We start from the raw sequence: 6,501 nt of genomic DNA, 5'->3' as shown, positions 1-6,501 counted from the left end.
AGTAGTCGTTTTCGTCTGCTTGGGTGGGCTGCATCGCCCCACCGGCAGTTCATCATTCGCGACAGGTTGCAGCTTGTCCTCGTCAGCGGCTTGGACCATTTGCAACCGTCGGTCGCGGCGTTTCTCGCGCAAGTAGTCATACAGCAGGCCGCCGCAAGACAAGTTGGCGGCTGGCTCCCACGAGGGCTCGTCGTAACCGGCCCACTTCACCAGAAACTCTCTGACCGAGCGCTCGGTGCTGTTCGAGAGTGGAACTCGATCGTCTAAGATCGCCTCCACCTCGTACTCGCCAGCGAGCTGGTTTGGCTCCCAGCTGTCCTCGGGCAGCAGCTCCTCGTCAAAGTCAAGTCTCGATCCCTCGGTGACCTCTGGGGTCAGCCGAGTTCTCGGTCGATCGCCGAATTCGCTCACAGCTTTTAATCGCGACACATGTACCACCGGGTAGAACCGGTATCCACTTCGATCAGGCAGCTCCAACTCATATGCATACTCGTCGACCTTTTTCTTGACACGGAAAGGTCCATGCCAGCGATGTGCAAGTTTCTTTGTCAGCCCAGGTTTCACGCGCTCCATGTATAACCACACTCGATCTCCAGGTTTTAACAGAGAGTTCGCCACCGACTCTTCGTCGGTTCCATCAGTTCTGCCGACTCCTCGTTCACCGTCGGAAACGTCGTCCGGTACTGACCCAGGCATGGCTGCCCTCTCCAGTCCGCTCAACGTGGCGTTATGCTTCTCAGCACGCCGGGCCTTCTCGGTCACCTGATACGCTTTAGCCATAGCCAGGGCGATCTCTTGTTGTCGGTTGACTTCATGTCGCCACGCTAAGGCGTTGGACTGCCGGCCGAGCCCTCGCTTAAGAGACGAAGATATCGCTCGAAGACTCGATCGAGCGTCCCAACCATGCACGAGATAGAATGGGGTGTCCTTCCTTGTAGCATCATGCGAATTGTTGATAGCGAAGATGAGATTTTCCACAATCTCATCCCAATCTTGCTGGAGCGGGTCCTCCGCATACACTCGCACAGACTGCATTACGGTCTTAACCGAGCGTTCCTGCTGGCCATTTGCTTGTGGACGATAGCTTAGTGTAGCCCGAGACCTCGATTGCATCATCTCGGTGAATGCTTGGAAGACCTCGCTCATGAAACGAGGATCTCGGTCGTGACGTATCAACGACGGCGCACCGAACCTTCGGTAGACGCATTCATCGAACGCTTGTGCCACACAGAGGGCTGAAGTGTCGGCCATGGCTTTGCCCATGACAAAACCCGTGAATGCGTACTGAAATAGCAACAGTGCGGTGTTCCCTCGCCGAGACCTCGGCAGAGGTATAACGAAGTCCATCGATACAATTTACATCGGTCGCTCGGCTAGGATGTTCCCTGGTGAGTACCCACGGAATTGTGGGACGCTTTTACTTGAGCTACAGTCCGGGCACGAGCGCACGTGCCGCTCCACATCAGCGAACAGGCCGATCCAGTAATAGTCCGCCTTAACTCGGTGGTAGGTGCGGACGATACCTTGATGTCCTCCCTCCAGTGAGTCATGGCAGCTCTGTAGGACCTCCTGGACCATCGTTGTCGGCACTACCATCCTAAATGTAGTCTCGTCGGTCCGTTCCTTTCCCCACCGACGGTTCACTCCAAGGAAATAAAGCAATCCATCTTCACTCAGTGCAAACTTGTCGGCCATTTTCCAGGCTTCGCGAGCGGCTTTGTAACTCAGATTTGCCTCTTCTCCTTTCAGCATCATCTTTAGGTTTGACCAGCGTAATTCTTCATCTTGGGCGTCGCTTATGCGTCGGCGGCGCTCTTCCTGCACCACCGTGGGGTCGATGTCGTCAGCACTCGGTTCGTGCACCGCTGTTGCATCAAGCCTCGGTTGGGCCTGTTCGTCGTTTAAACCCTCGGTGTTGGCCCCAGTTGGGCCGGACGCGTGTTCTACTCGGCCTGGATCGATCACCGAGACTTCCTTCGCAAAGCGGACGTGTTTTCGCCGCTCTTTTGCTTGGCGTCTGGTCACCGCGGCTACATGTCCTGATTCCCGTACAAAGTCGAAAAAAGTTCGACTACGGTTTTGGTCGTGCGGTGTCAGTACTTGGACTGAGTTGACAGAACGTGTAGTCTCTTCCGCCGAGTTCTCCGAAGCGTCCGCCGAGTCTTCGTAGATAACTTCTCGGATTCGATTCAACTCCATCAATTCTCGCTTCCTTTCATCACTGTCCACTACCACCGAGGCTTTCTTTTCCAATGTTTCGCTCGCGAGCGAATCAGCGGCCGCATTGAATTCACGTATTGCATGCAAGTATTTCACCGAGCGAAGTCTCGCCGTGAGTTCCTTGTGCTTGTTCAGTTGTGCCATTAACGACTCCTTACGACAAGCGATCACCCCTAGGGATTGCTGGATTGCGAGTCTCGAGTCTCCCACGATAACTAAGTCCTCGGCCCCATGTTCTAGGGCCGCCGAGACGCCATTATTCATGCCGGTGTACTCGGCGAGGTTTACCGTCGTGGTCTCGAGAAAAGCACTCGCAGCGATCACTATATTCCATTCCGGGCGTTTCCACAAAATCCAGGCACAACTGCCATAGCCACCGTGTTTATCGGTTTTGGCTGATCCATCAAACGAGAGTACAAAACCTCGGTGTGCACGGGGTAGTCGCGCATATAGCAACTGGGGGTCCATACGAACAATCGGGGAACCACATGTCGGTGGGGTTACCGGAGCCAGCGAGTCTTCGAGGTCGACGAAACTAGTAATGGTCGACTGCAAAAGTTGGGCAAAAGCGCAATCTTTCTCCTTAACTCGCTGCACCACCAGGTGCCACGGCGACAGTAATACCGCAAATTGGGTAGCTCGTCCAAACAGAGTCTTCGACTTGTGGACCCAGTCGAGTGTTTAAAATCGCGTGTAGACATGGATGGTCCGGCCTGCGAGTTGGGTGTAACACACCTTCAACATTTGGAGCAGGGCCAGGACCTCCTTTTCGGCCGGGTGATAATTCATCTCTGCGTCCTTGAGGACTCGGCCGCAGAATCGTACCGGGTGCATTTTGCCACCGTGTTCTTGCATCAGCGTTGTACTGAGCGCCCACTCATTTGCAAAGAGTGTTACGTGGACTGCTCGGTCACGGTCGAAGTGTCGGAGGATCGGTGCCTCACCGACCTTTCGTTGTAACCAAGCAAAGCTTCGCTTGGCGGCACTGAGGTCACCCCCGTCTGTGAAATCTAAGTCCTTCAGCTGGTATAGTGTCGCTCCATATACTGCAAAGTCTTGGATGAACCGGCTGTAGTAATTTAGCGCACCGAGGAATGCTTGTACCCCCTTTTTCGACCGAGGAAATGAAAGCTCGGCTACGGCCTTGAGCGTTTTTGGGGTCAGCTCTAATGCCTTCTCGCGTCACCTCATGCGACAAAAAATCAACCTTGGGCTGCACAAAGATGCTCTTAGTGAAGCTCACACTAATACGGCACTCTTCGAAGCGGGCGAGCAGTCGGTCCAAAGTCTCGAGGCAGTCGTCAAACGACTCACCCCCCGAAGCAAATATCGTCCACAAATGATCGACGCTCAAACACCGGGACTAGCGAGGACTCGTCGGGTTCTCCAGTTGCGAACATGTCGGCTGCCGGGCTATTAATGAATTCCGCGACCGAATCTTCGGCTCGAGTGCTGTCGCAGCTTGCTTCAAACTTCGTGGATGTTTGGTTTGGGTCAGGTGACGGATCGTCCGACGGTTCAGCCAGGGTCCGTCCGAGGGTTCGACCAACGTCTCGGTCACTCTCCTCCGCACACCGCATTAACTCTGCGTAGTGTTTCCATCCACCTTTCGGTTGTACAACCCCCCACAGTGCATTATCGAGCATGCGTTGGTAAATCATCGGTGCATTCTTTAGTCCAAAAGGCATCCTGAGCCACTCAAAATGACCGAGGGCACACACGAAGGCCGAGATTTGGCGAGCCCTCGTTGTCATCATAATCGCCCAAAATCCACTTGCTGCATCCAACGAGCAGTACCACAGATACTTCTCGAGGTCGGTGAGAAGGTCATCGACCAGAGGCATTGCATATTCCATGATTGCGGTGATAGCATTCACCATCTTGTAATCAATGCATAGCCGGATGTCCTCGCCGTTCTTTTTCAACACAATCACGATTGGCGAAGCCCACGGGCTGTTCGAAAACGCTATCAGGCCCGCCTTGAGCAGGCCTCGTAGTAGTTCGTACAACTTCCGTAGGTGCCGAAGGGGCACTCGCCGAGCTTTCTGTTTGATGGGCGAGTGTTCGTTCACATCGATATCACACACCACCCCATAAGCGGGTGGAGGCAAAGCATTTCCACTAGAGATCATGATCTTCTCGTGCTTCTTGAGGACTTCCACAACGCGATCCTGGCGTTCCGCACTCAATCCTGGGAGACGCACATTCGGCGCCGAGTAGTCGAGGTCTGTCACCGAGGTCTCCGTTAGGTCGGGAAGGAACGCCAGTTCGTGAGCGTAGTCCTCTAAGTTGATTTCATTGGGCATATGCTCCGACGAGGGTTGATCACCCCCGTCATCTGCGCCCTCTTCCGTCGCCAACGCAGTAGCTACAGACAAGTACGTCGCTTCTAGGGTATCCGTCGAGTCTTCACCCGCCGACTCCTCGGCCGAGTCTTCAGACAGCCCAGGCTTACGTTGGTAATAAGTGGATTCCGCCGCCTCTGGGGCCTCATCGGTAGACACTCTTAGCTCCGAGCTCACGTCGGAGCCATCGTCGCTGGACTGGTCGAACGTGACCTCGTTCGTAACTTTCGCCGAGGTCTCGGTACTAGTGTACTCAAGCTCGGCGCGCTGAGTAGGGAGCGCCGCCGGATCATCACCCACTGGTGAGCCGTCGGCGGCAAGTTGCTCCATCTCTTCGCGCCTCGCGAGTTCCCGTTCCCAAAGCTCGGCGCAGCTTAAACGGCACGCCTGGCCCGGCGAGTCATCAGGCGGCTGAGGTTTTATTCCGGTCGGGGTTGGATAACTCGGCCGATCAACCGCCGGTGGTTGCGCGGCTAGCCACTTCTGGTAGAGTTCGTACTCGCGCTGGAGCAAATCCTCGTCGCGAGATTCCTCAAATGCGGCCACCTGCCACTCTCGGTACTTGGTCGACTCCAACCGAGTGTACCCCTCATCATACGGGAGGTCCCCAATTGGGACCCTCAGGAGCAGGGGCGTGTGAGCTCGGCAAGACAACAGCCGGTCGCTCACATTTGTCACTCGTATTCGAGAGACCTTGCCCCGTCTAAACGCTTTCACCGTGGGCACCAACGTCTCGGTCCGGCGTATCCACAGCTCGTGGGTCTCCTCTGAGGGTTGGCGCTTCGGTGGTCGATAGTCAACCCACTCGTGACCGGGGATAAGTAAATTCTCGGCGGGTCCGCTGTTGATGTGCGGACCGAGGCTTCGTTCATCGAGCATGTTCTTCGTCTTGATGAGCGGAATGCTCACCTCGCCCGGCAAGTTGGCAGTCGCGTGGAACATGTCCAGGCGCACTCCAGCCGGAATCATAAAGTCGGTGCTGAGGACTACGTCCACACCGGCGCCATGATCCATAATCCACAATTCAAACTCGTACGCTCGTTCCCAGCCGAGCGTCACTTTGACCAAGGCTCGGCGCTCTGTAGCCATCGTTCCTTTGGTAAACCCTTGTATTTCCATACAGCGGCCGTGACCCTGAATTTCACGCAGCCGCAACTTCTTTGTAAATCTCTCCGAAATCACACTCACATTCGCTCCTGTGTCCAAAAGGACTCGTGTGCGCACATCATTTACCGCGCCTCGGGCCAGAGCTCTCATCCGAGCCCTCCGGTCGAATTTCCACGCGGACCACCACCCCAGCCTCTCGCCCGGGAGTAGCTTCAGCACTCCACCGATCTTTGGGCTGGTGCGTCCTACCGGCACCGCGCTTGAAACCCAAGCCTCTGTGCCACTTCCATCTTCATCTTCATCATTCGCGTCACTCATTTCACCTCCACCGAGGCTTCCACCTCTCTCCTTTTCACTTTCCATCGGGTTCACATATTCCTTGTCATTGTTCGGCCATTTGCACGTCCCCACGAACGCGTAGACACAGTCTGCGTCGATCGCGGGTTCGGCTAACTGTGGCAGCCCGATTGGGACCAACCCAGTTTCAGTTGGCGGGCTGCCTAGTTTAAGTGACCACCGAAGACTAGGCCTTGGAGCTCTGGGGTGAGGTCTTTCTTCTCAACCTTCGTTCGAAGGAGAGAAGTGAGCGCTTGAAGAGCTTCACATTTCCCGACATCATGCACTTGCTGACATAGCTCGCAGCGACGGTAGCAATAGTGGGCCGAGTGACCGAGCCCTCCGCATGCAGCGCACGGTCCATATTGACGGGGGCGCCTCTCGCGGTTATCGCGGCCGAGGTTTCGATTTCCTCGGTCGAGGTTTCGACCGAAGTCGCCACCCTTGTGCTGACGGTGGTCGGAGCGGGCATAGGTCCCGTCTGCTGCTGCAC

The sequence above is a fragment of the Phytophthora cinnamomi genome (genome assembly GCF_018691715.1).
Source record: "Phytophthora cinnamomi strain GKB4 chromosome Unknown Contig92, whole genome shotgun sequence".
Lineage (NCBI taxonomy): Eukaryota > Oomycota > Peronosporomycetes > Peronosporales > Peronosporaceae > Phytophthora > Phytophthora cinnamomi.
The sequence above is the reverse complement of the archived record's forward strand: the minus strand, read 5'-3'. Positions refer to the sequence as shown.